The sequence below is a fragment of the Sciurus carolinensis genome, chromosome 9, assembly GCF_902686445.1.
Source record: "Sciurus carolinensis chromosome 9, mSciCar1.2, whole genome shotgun sequence".
Taxonomy (NCBI): Eukaryota; Metazoa; Chordata; class Mammalia; order Rodentia; family Sciuridae; genus Sciurus; species Sciurus carolinensis.
Genome location: NC_062221.1, coordinates 32,226,266 through 32,238,549, shown reverse-complemented (window position 1 = coordinate 32,238,549; position 12,284 = coordinate 32,226,266). Strand labels below are relative to the sequence as shown.

The window sequence follows — 12,284 nt, the reverse complement described above, 5'->3', positions numbered from 1 at the left end:
GGTTCAATTCTCAGCACCACATAAAAATAAGTGAATAAAATAAAGGCCGATCAACATCTAAAAAAATATTTTTTAAAAAAAGATCTTTCAAAGAATGTGTTATGATTTTTGTCTTAACGTTCTGGTGATGGTTACACAACTCTGACTACACCATAAACTACCAAATTGTACACTTTGGGTGAATTTTATCATATGTTAATTCTTTCTCAACAAAACTGGCATTGTAAAAAAAGAGGAAATCTCACGGTTCAGGCTGTATTACCTTGGTCCCTCCATTATGACATTCTCCCATCAATGTATTTCTTCATGCTTTTATTACTTATGTATAATTATTGGTTTTAAGAAGTCACAAAATTTGACTTTCTAATTCTATCATTCTATCTGCATCTATCAACTTTAATTCTTTTATAAAGAAGAATTTTCCCTCATCAACTATTCAAGTACATAAATGTATAATTTATACAGGTAAAGCAGAATGATCTTGATTCTTTTCCTTTTTCAATTTTTCTGAGAAATGATCAGTGCTCTGGCAACCTCCAGTGGTGAATGGTGAGATATTTTGCTTGTTTGATTTGGTATCATTACAAACTTACTCATTTGTATATATTTGTTGTTTCAATTCCATGCAGCCATTCTTCTTGACGTTCAAATTGTCCCATACACTGACAGGTTCTTTCTAGATGGCCTATGCCCTTTTTTGTGACTTCTTTAGACTTTATTATTACAGCTTTATTAAGATATGGATTACATTCTCTGAAATTGTCTCTGAGTATACAATTTAATCATTTTTGTATATTCACAGAATTATATGAGCATCACCATAGTGAATTTGAGAACATTTTCATTATCCTCCCCCAAAAAAGACTCCACACTTTTTAAAAGTAACTCCATATGTATCCCAGTCCTCATTCCACCCTCTGACTTACATATTTTCAAAGTTCATCCCCATTGTAGCATTGTACTTTATTCTTTTTATTGGTTGAATGATACTCTATCATATGGACATGCCATATTTTATTTGACCATCCCCCAGTTGATGGTCACTTAAATTGATTACAGTTTTTACTATTACAAATAATGCTGCTATAAATAGTTGTGTACAAGTTCTTATGTAGACATGATTGCAGTTCTCTTGGGTGTATTACTACAAGGAGAATTGCTGGTCATATTGTATCACTATGTGAACCTTTCAAGAGACTGCCAGACTATTTTCCAAAGAGACTGAACCATTTTACTCTCCATACATATGTCAGTAGGCCATCAGGTTTCCCATTTCTCTAATCTTTGCTTATAATTTGTTTGAAGTGTTATCTCATTGCAGTTTGTTTGCATATTTCTGAGCAGAAATGATGTTGGACATCTTTTGGCCATTTTTATTTATTCCTTGAAGAAGCATCTATTTAGATCTTTTCCCTATCTTTAGTTAGTATGGAATTATAATAAAAGGAAGTTAAGTGATTGGGGGCATGCCCTTGAAGAGGATATTGAAATGCTAGTCTCATCCTCTGTCTCTCTCATTATTTCCCAGATGCCAAGAATTAAGCAGCTTTGGGCCACCACATGCTCCCTGCCACTATGTCCTGCCTTGACACAGGCCCAAAAACAATGGAGTCAACTGACCATGGACTGAAACTTCTGAAACCGTAAGCCAAAATAAAAATTTATTACTTTTAAATTAATTTTCTCAGACATTTTGTCACAGTGATAGAAAGCTGAGTAACACACAGGTATATCATAAAATTCTCATATTAATCCTGTTTCCTCCTTCTTGATCCCTGACTCCCCCTCTACATAAACATTTTTTAAAATTTATTTTGGTTTATTATTTGACTGTTTCTTGTTGAAATTATAAATATTAGTGTGTATGTAGACCCTTTTCTTACACAATGTATGTAATATGAAAACACCATCCCTCATTCAGATCTTATTCCTTTTTATCCACTGTGTGGATATACCATAATTTATTCAGTCTGTTCTCTATTAAACATTTGGTAGCATTTTATTTGCCATGCGATTACTGAATAACAAATTACCAAAAATTTAGCAACTTTTAACACAAATTTATTATCTCAGAGATTCTGTGAGCTGGAAGTCCAAACATATATTAGCTGGATTCTTGCTTGGCATCTCACCCTACTAAAGACACAGTGTTGACCAAAGTTGTGATCTAGTCAAAAGCTTGGAGCCCTCTTCCAGATTCACTAGTTCTAAAGTTAAGTTTCCATTTCCCTGATAACTATCAACCACTCACTCTTAGAGGTCCTTCCCCTTGCAAGACCCTCCCCTCCAGCATCCTCTCACTAAGAGTAGTTTGCTTCTCCAAAACCATCAAGAGTATCTTTAAATGGCTCACTGATCAAGTCAGGTATATTCAATATAATCTGCCTTTTGATTAATTTAAAGTAAATTGATTAGGGACCTCAATTACATCTGAAAAATTCTTTTATTTTTGTCAAACAATATAACCTAATCCTGAATGTGGTATCCCACCACACAAACAGATTCCTCTTGCAGTCAGGAAGAGGAGGTTATGCAAGGCATACATCATGGATTCTACCCCCAGAACTGCAAGACAATACATTTCTATTGTTTAAGCCTCCTAGTCTATGATATTTTGTAATGGTAGTCCTATCGAACTAATGTACCTGTGAACCTGTTCTCCCTTCAAATATATAAATAAATAAAAATGCCCATTAACCCTTTTTATATACAATTCATCTTATTGTTTTGAATGTTGGTTGCTTCCACACAGGCAACAAAGGAAAAACAAAACACCTTCTATAAAAAATCGTTCCTCTCAATATTGTAGATGATTGTGATTTCTGTTTTTCTAGGACTTCCTGGCATACGGGCATACTGACTCCCTTCACTGTTTGTACCTGCTTCCCCACATACAAGCCCCAAAATCAGATGCATGTTCTCCAGCACTCTGTCTGTTAAGACATGGGCTACTGACAGTTAAATAGAGCAGCCTGGCAGAGTGAATTTGGACAAAGAAGCAAGAAGCAAAGAAGCGCCTACAGTAGCAGTGGTGGAGCTGAGGTGTCAGGGCTCTATACAGGCAGCAGTGTGATTCCCCAAGGTTGGTTCTACGGTACAATTGTGGCCATGGCCCTGACCACCTTATCTGCCATTGTTCCTGATTCCACAAGGCTTGTTCCCCAGTCTTCCTGCTCTAGGAGAAATCCCATGTTCTTTCAACAAAATTCTTTTGTTTTATCAACCCTAACTGGCACACTTTCACTTTTTTCCTTGCAGAAATTAATGGCAACTTCCTGAGATTTTTTAAATGAATTAAAATTGTTCCAATGAAATGTAAATTTACTTGATGGCTGCTCAGAAATGAGAAGTCTGAAGTTATCTGGCAAAAAAAAGAAGCTAAAATTATAGTGATCTCTGACATAACACACTTGTCAGCTTTAATATCCAATTTATTTCCACTTCTCATTTCTAATAAGCACTTAATCACAAAGATGCACATTATTATAACCTCTAAGACAGCTTCTGGAGGCCTCTCTACTCCCTTGATCTTTGTGTAAAATTTCCTTGTACTCAGTATTTCACAGCCCAGGAAAGCCAAAACTCTTCCTCAAGGTTTCTGTGAACCCTGCAGCAACTGGTATCTGCCTGGCCTCCTCCACCTCTTACACTGAGGCCTTTACATTCTGCTCCATCCTGCGTAACACTAGCTCTGTCTTAGCCCTTTCCCACATATTAAGCTTTTATGATACTAACAGATTTGACTGAATCTTTTGGGGGTTCCCACAGAAGGGTCACAACAAGCAATGTTGGGTTTTTGTCTTTTGTTTGTTTGGGTTTTTTTTTTTTTTTTTTTTTTTTGGTTTAACTTGGTTCTAGGAATTGAACCCTGGGCCTGACACATGCTAAGCATGCAGTCTACTCCTGAGCTATACCCCTAGCTCAATCAGTGTTCTCAGTCTTCAATCACAATTCCACCATTTCGTTGGCTCTAAATTTTTCTTTCTACTGAACAAAGATGTATGGCTATTCTCTGAACCTTTGGAATCCTTTGGTATGAAGACCTACAGCCTTCTTTTCTATGCAGTAGTAATCATTGTATCTTGTTCTTGTTGTTCTTGTACCACTTCTTTGTGCTGACCTTCCCCAACCCATCAGAGGTACCCATATTGCCTTTACAAGAATTAGAATTAGACAGCCATACAAAAAAAAAAAACAAAAAAGAACAACATAGTATTTCATTTGTGTTAGGTTTGTGCATCCTTTGGTTTCTGTTTTACAACTAAAATCTGCTAAGTGTCATAATAGAAAGGCCTTGAAGGAAACAAGGCAGGGAATTTAATCTATATTAATTTATTAGAAAGAAAACTAAAGGAGAGGAAGACAATCCCTCCCTTGAATTTCTGTAGGGACTAAGTGAAAGTTACTTGGGTAGGGAGGTAATAGGAAGCAGAGTGCTTACTGGAACATTTCCTGGGAAGAAGCAAGACGTGGGGCTGAATCACTGGGTTGGAGTTGGTGGCAAGTATAAGAACAGGTTGACCATCAAGGGCAGCCAGGTTTCCAAAGCACATTCCGTGGGGAGCCTGACTGCCCATGATCATTCCAGTGAGAATCACAGTACACTCAGAGACTACATCTAGAAACTGTCAATTTTATTCCTATTGTTAATGGGAAATGACTTGTCACCCATGGATGAGTAGGACATTTATCTGGTATACCCCATCCAAAATGTGCCTATAGACACTGCCCTTTTTCAAAAGTCCAGAATTTGTAAACATCTCTCAAAAAGAAATGTTCTTACAACAAAAAAGAGTTGAAAATATGGAAGTTCAAGTCACCAATTTTCACATTTGGGTAAAAATGCAAAAGTGACAAAACACATTCTGATGATACATATATCAAAGTATAATTCCCAACAAAGACAATTCTAAGGAGAATTTTTTTTATCCAATTCTTAATGTTATAACATTTTCCTTGCAATAATTGGAATCAGTTATCATCACTCAATTTGCCAGATTAGAATAATTTTGCATCAAAAAAAAAAAACAGAATTCCCCAGGACTCTGAATTGACTATGAATCAAGTATTTTTTTTTTTTATCCCCACATCAATGAGGAAATCTTTAGCAAAGTCTGACTCATTGGTGCTATCTTTGTTAGCAAGGAAAGAATTGCAAATCCAGATTCCTATTTTAAGGTTGTCTGAGCAAAGTAACATTAAGATCTCTGTCATATTGCCAGGAATCCATATGTCAGTATATCCTTGGTTTTCCTATTTCGAGAACATCAGAAATTCACTTACTTGGCCTCGTCCAGCAGCAGCTTGGTCAAAGAGCTTGCAATTTTTTAGTAGCACCCATAATTTTTACTACAGCATCTTGGATCAAAAGATTTACCATAAACATGGGACCAAAAATGTTTGCCAGTCAAATCAAGCTATAAATGAGCTCTCTTCTAAGGGTAGATTTACTTTCTCTTTCTCTCAAAAAGGGGAACTTCCATGTGACATCCAACCACTTGTTATCAGATTTGCTCTTGAAAAAGCAAGTAAACGATGGAATAGAGAAGAATTTTGTATCTGGCTCCCACTTCTTGACAAAATCTCTTGAGAAGATGCCACAATCATGAATTTAACACTTTTCATAACAGTAGAACAACTTCTTTTAGGATTTTTGACAGTGTTTTTGATGCCAACACATGCCTGTGTCAAAAAAAAAAAAAAATGTGAGTCACCGCGACATGTCACCAAGCAGTAGAGCCAGGTGTAGTGCCAAGCATTACAGGGGCCCATCTGTACTCAGGGAATCAAGATTCTTTCAAGCAAAGTTTTGCTTGGCTAAGAAGTACTACACCATTTTGAAGCTGTTAACAGTGTGTATAGTCTCCAAAAGATTCACAAAATGGAACTTCTTTGATAGCTATCAAAAGTTATGTACGTAACAGACAAAAACAGGAGTTGGCTGCCCTGAAACACATTATTAGTTGTGTTAAAGAAACTTGTGTGGCAGCTCCATTTTCCAGTGTGAGATGGGAAATGTCAACAGTTATGTGGAAATCACATAATGTAGGAGATGCTGCCTCAATTATTTCCCCCTGCTCCAAGCTGCTCCCAACTTGCCATTCCAGAGCATGTGGTTTCCTCAAGAGCTCTCTAGATGTGCAATTAACATTCTGGCAGATGTCAAGGATGGGTTGGTTGGTTGGTTGGTTGGTTGGTTGGTTGGTTTGGTTGGTTGGTTGGTTTGGTTGGTTGGTTGGTACTGGGGATTGAACCCAAGGGCCCTTTACCACTGAGCTATATCCCCACTCCTTTTTATTTTTTATTTTAAGACAGGGTCCTACTAAGTTGCTAAGACTGGCCTTGAACTTGTGATCTTCCTATCACAGTCTTCTGAGTTGCTGGGATTATAGTCATGGTCACTGTGTCTGGTTTGTCACACTTTTGCGGGGGATGGGGGGGCAAATCCAAGTAGGTATAAAATCCTAGTCATTACAAATCAAGTCTTTTTTTCCAAGAGAAAGATCCACAGCCTCCAAAGCATTTAAAAATTGTCAGACACAAATTATCTCCTTGGTTTTGTTTGGAATTTGGGATCCCACTGGCAAGAACTCAGCCACACAGAAAACCCACCAGCTTTTGCGTTGGTGGTAAAAGGGAAAGAATGAGATATACATCTCATTATTTTACTGCTGTGAATGTCCCAAAATATGAGCCTCTTCTTGTTCCTGCAGGCTGATAGAATGAATCCAATCTCTGTTGTGGACAGGCCCTGCTTCCCCCATCTCCTTGGATTTCTAACATAATTCAGAGCCAATCGACATTTCTAGGTCTCCCTAGGCACATTAAGTACTTCCATCCATTCTCCCTACTATTTCTTCATGTAAGGAGGAAAGAATGACCAAAGGATTGGTCATCAATCTGCATTTTATTAACAGGGGAGACTGTTTCTTAAAAGGTTTGCAGTCATGTTCCAGTGCTTCTCTTCCATTTTGCCTCTTCGATCTAATTTGTATATGTATCTAGTCCTGGTTCTTTGGAGCAGGTCCACAACATTGTCCGTGTTCCAGCAGTTCTTCCTGAGACTGAGAAGAAAAGTTCAGTCAAAATCTTCTCTGCAGACCCCACCCATCTTAGCTTTATGTAAAAAAAAAAAAAAAAAAAAAAAAAAAATGCTTGTTTAAGCCTCTGGCCTTAGTAGCTCTCTTGTCCTTTAATTTAGTTTCCCAGAAAAACCTTGCAGAAAGGGTATCAGTGAAGGAAGCATTCAGTCAGGAAAATAGAAAGCATTCTAGATACTTAAAATAGAAAAGAACTTAATACAGGGAATCAATTTATACTCTTGGAGACCTAAAAGAGACAAGAAAGGAACATAATTTCACCCAGAGATCAGGACCCACAGGAAGCCACACTGCGCTGTTCATTATTGCTGCTGCCACTTTTCCTGTCACTGACACCCTGCAGACATTCATAGATGCATGTCACTACTGCTGCTGGAGCCAGAAGTTGAAGGGCTCCATCTGCTGTCTTCTCCATCTCATGGCAAAAGAGTCTCTTCCATTAGAAGAACCTACCTGGAAATCAGCTGTTGTTGGAGTCTGGGAAATGTAGTCCTCAGACTTTCTGCCACAGTGATACAGAAGTATGGGCCTGAGTACTATCAGACAATAACTGGTACATTGGAAATTACGCCCATTTAGAAACTAGGCATGTTGTTTTCTTTCCAGCTATCTTTATAGAACATAAAGGCAAAGTGCCTTCAACCAGAACTATATAACAAAGGAAGAATAAGAGTGAAACGTGAGCACCAAAACCTTATCTGAGCCCTTAACATTTAGCAATTTCAACTACCTGTCACTCAGTCACATGCATTCAGACACTCATCTTTGGTAAAGCACTGAAACAACCTTCTACGATCTAAACCTAAGAAAGTAATTTGATGGCCCTTAATAACGGCATGAGTTCCAAGTTACTGCTGCAGGGCCTATGCTCAGGAGAGGAAGGAAGTGTGTTTGTAGATAGTGACAAAGAGTTTGAAAGAAGGTTTATTGGGAAGAACAGAGAAGGGGTTTGAAATGAAAGTTTGTTGGGGATGAAGGTGACTATCTGCTTTCTTCTGAAAGGATGGGATGGAAGAGAAAGGAAGGATGAGTAGAAGAAATATCAACACATTTTTAAGTACAGGATGCCTAATATTCTATTTCACTTTGTTTGAAGGGATGTGATAATAAGTCTCTTTTTAGATCCATATAAAATGAGGGCATCTTTAAAAGAAAATAAAGAGCTGAGTTTCACATTCAAGTTGATGCCAGAGAGGAGGTAAAGAAATCATGGAATGGAGCACAAGAAGCTGAGAAAGTCAAGGGACTGGTTTCCAGGAGGACCAACACATGAGAAGTACACATCTTGAGAAAGGTTCTGGGCTTCTGCAGAAGGTTCAGCAGAGGTTGTCATGCCTTTCCACATATTAGGGACAAGAAACCCCTTTGATAATTGAATTCTCTCAATGCCGGCCAAAAGTCCCTGCTGTGATAGCATTGATGGTCTGGGCCTCCTTCTGTTGATCCTTTTCTGACACCATTGCACTATACCTATGGGTCAGCATCTACCTACCTATCACAGTCAGAAAAGGCTACCCAGAAGCATGGGCAAATTACTTCTTTGTAAGAGTCAGTCTTGTAGTTCAATGCAGATCTATGTAGTTCTAAGTAACTAACATTTCACATGACTTCTGCCCACTTACTGAATAGGAAGCCGGTGACTGGTTAGTAATGACTAGATCGAGGACCTTAAAATTAACCTGGCATTGTTTCATTGTCTTGAAACACTATTATGTTACAGACAAGCATAGGAAATTAGAGTAAATTAAGATTACAAGTGCCCTCCAAAGGTGAGGAGAAGGAGATGAAGACAATATCAGGTCCTGATTCCTCATCTTCCATTGAGACACTTCCTATTAGCTCTTTGCCTAGAATCACAGCCTTTGCTAGATTACAGAAATAGGCTTACTTGAGAAAGGACGAAGAAAGGTACATCAAAGTCTGTGTGTATTTTCATATTTGTGGTTAATCTATATCCTTCTAATCTGGAGTGTTGAAAGCAGGCTTTCCAAGTTACTATGTTTATGGTCATATATTCTTTTCTTTGATAAGATTCAACTTCATGTTATATCCAACAAAAACAAAAATTAAAAAATCAATAGTCATAATGGCAGGGTGCATTTGCTTTAATTCATGTTAATAACTCTTAGGTGCTATGACATGATAACAATAAATTATCAGCTCATAATCTGTTGCAGTACAAAGCATTCAAGATGAAACAATATCACAACACTAGAGTTTTATATTTTAACAAAAAGATTTTTACAACAATTTCCTAAAAATTAGAAAGGAAATTTAAGGAAAAAAATTTAAGTCCAGGTGTGCATACACTCGGTTTTTGAACTACTGAAGTGTCCTCTCAAGAGTCATTCATTGGCTACAACTTAAAAACTCTTGGCACAGTGTGTGCCTGGGAGAAAATGCATGAGCATTTGTCAAGAGCAGAAGGCTTTCATAAAGGAGAAGAGGCTGAGATCAGATGCAGCTGTCATTGAAGACCCGCTCGAGAAAGGTGGACTTAATCCTACATGTCAGCATGAACCAACTGCTACCGACGGGCTTTTTATAAATGTAGGTGTTCAGCCAGGCATGATTGCTCACACCTGTAATTCCAGTGACTCGGGATGCTACGGCAAGAAGATTGAAAGTTGAAGGCCAGTCTCAGCAATTTATTGAGACCCTAAGCAACTTAGTGAGGCCCTAAGCAACTTAGCGAGACCCTGTCTCACAATAAAAAATAAATTAAGAAGACTGGGGATGTGACTCAGTTGTTATGCTCCCCTCTGTTCAATCCTAGTATCACAAAAAAGTAGGTTCTTAATCAGGACTAAGTGATATCCATAAAGTATGAATGAACATCTTGCTTCTGGAATTAAAAGAATAATATAAATATTTTAAAATCTTCTTTGGTGAATAGGTGGAGAATAATCTCATAGAGAGGTATTATTTGAGTTGAGTCTAGATGATGTGTAGAGTTTGCCACAACAATAAGAGGAGGTCATTCTATGAAAAGTGACTGGGAGAGGTCAACTGAGTGGCAGACGCTCGGTCTGGGTTACAGCTCCGGTGCAGTTGACTAGTTCCACCACTTCCCAGGGAGTCTCCATGAGTTTTTGTGGGGCTTTGTCAGCATGGCACAACTCAGATCACCTGATGATGGGGTGTAGCCCTGTGTTTGCCATGCAGCACATCATGGATGTACCCCACATACTGGTTCAAAGGGGTATCCTTGGAAGGGACCTCTTGGTGGCCAGGACTCTCTGCAGCCCAGGCCCTAGCCAGCCCCGGGAGAAGCGACAAGAGGAGGCAGCCCTTGGGCTGTATCACCGCCTCCCAGCCCTGGGAAGAGCCCTGGGGCACAACATTCAGCAGCGGGCAACCTCTACAGCCAAGACTTGGTGGGACAGATATGAAGAGTTTGTTGGACTTAGGGAGGTTCAAGAGGCCCAGGGAAATGTGACTGAGGCTGAGAAAGTGTTCATGGTGGCTCGTGGGCTTGTCCTAGAGGCTCGGGAAGACTTGGAAGTTCAGCAAGCTAAGCTGAAGGAGGTGAGGGACCGCTTGGACCGTGTCTCTAGGGAAGATAACCAGTACCTGGAACTGGCTACTCTGGAGCACAGGATGCTGCAGGAGAAGAAGCTCTGCATGGCTTACATGCATGCAGAAGACTCTGAACGTGAGAAGTTCTCCCTCTTTTCTGCAGCTGTGCGTGAGAGTCATGAGAAGGAGCGTGCAAGAGCCGAGAGGACCAAGAACTGGTCCCTCATTGGGTCAGTCCTGGGAGCTCTGATTGGTGTGGCTGGCTCCACCTACATGAACCGTGTTCGGCTACAGGAGCTAAAGGCTTTACTCCTGGAGGCACAGAAAGGGCCTGTGAGTCTCCAGGAGGCTATCCGTGAATAGGCGTCTAGCTACTCCCTCCAGCAGAGGGACCTCCAAGACCTCATGGTAGACCTGAGGAGCTTGGTGCATGCTGGGTAGGGCCAGGGCTCTGGGTCACTGGCAGGTACTTCCCCCACCAGAAACAGAGACACAGATGTTCTTTCAGCTGCCTTGAAAGAGCAGCTCAGTCATTCCCGGCAGGTCCATTCCTGTCTAAAGAGTTTACGAGAGCAGCTTGATGGCCTGGAAAAGACTTGCAACCAAATGGCTGGGGTGGTTCAGCTTGCAAAAGCCACAGCACACCCACGCTTGGTGGAGCCAGCAGATGGGGCTCTGCCTAATTCCTTGCTGGAACAGCAGAGTGTGGTGTTGGCCCTGTCTGACATGGAGCAGAGGCTAAAAGTTCAAGGCAACAGGACACCATCTAGCACACTGGTCACTTGTGTGACATTTATAGCCACACTACCTGTGCTCTACATGCTGTTCAAGGCCAGCTAGCTCCTGGATCTGCCTCTTGAAGGTCTAAGGGGGTAGGTGTGAATGTGGCTTTCATTAGTGAATCCCAGTGATGAAGTGAGTCTTGGGACAATACACAGCCTCAGCCTGAGTCTCAGCCTCATCTGCACAACTCACCAGCAGATGTACTTTGCTTTGTAGGCAATGCTCATTTACATTAATTATCACAACTGTGTGAATGTCCAATTAAAATGTTTTAGAATTTGTATTATTTAATTTTTAAAAAAAGTGACTGGATGTGCAAAGATACATGATATTAATTGTAGTGTGTGAGCTGAAGATGGAAAGGAGGAATTTGGGAATAAATTCTGATGGGTGTTTTGCAATAAACTGAAGCATTGGGCCTCCATGATACAATAAAGTTTTTTAAGCAATAGAAATCAAATAAAATTAAAATTAAGGTTCTTAATTCCAAATCTAATGAATCAAATGAATCAAATCTAATGAATCTAATGAATCAAATCTCCAGGGGCAAGCCCTGGGGATCTGAATTATTGTGACTTTCCAGGTGATTCTTACTCATGTTAATATTTCAGAAGCACTCCTGTAGGTGGCAAGGGACATTTGCAGCGTTTGAGAGCTTTTGTTTTCTATTTGGTTTGTTTCAAGCATGGGAGGGGTATAATAAGTTTGAAAAACTAATTTTAGTGTTTACTGTTAGACTGGACACAAGGGATCCTGATAGGGCATTGTTTTAATTGTCCAAAAAATATGGTGATGAGAATCTGAATGTTAGAAATAGCTGTAAAAATTGAAAAAATAAGCTTTATTATTTTGAATAGCAAAGAAATCTACCCTCTACCTGAG

At 39.5% G+C, this 12,284-nt stretch overlaps 1 pseudogene; it reads left to right on the top strand.

Annotated features, from left to right (window-relative positions):
• The first annotated feature begins 10,232 nt into the window (after positions 1 to 10,232).
• On the top strand, positions 10,233 to 11,459 carry LOC124993430 (mitochondrial potassium channel-like; annotated as a pseudogene).
• Positions 11,460 to 12,284: the final 825 nt, after the last annotated feature.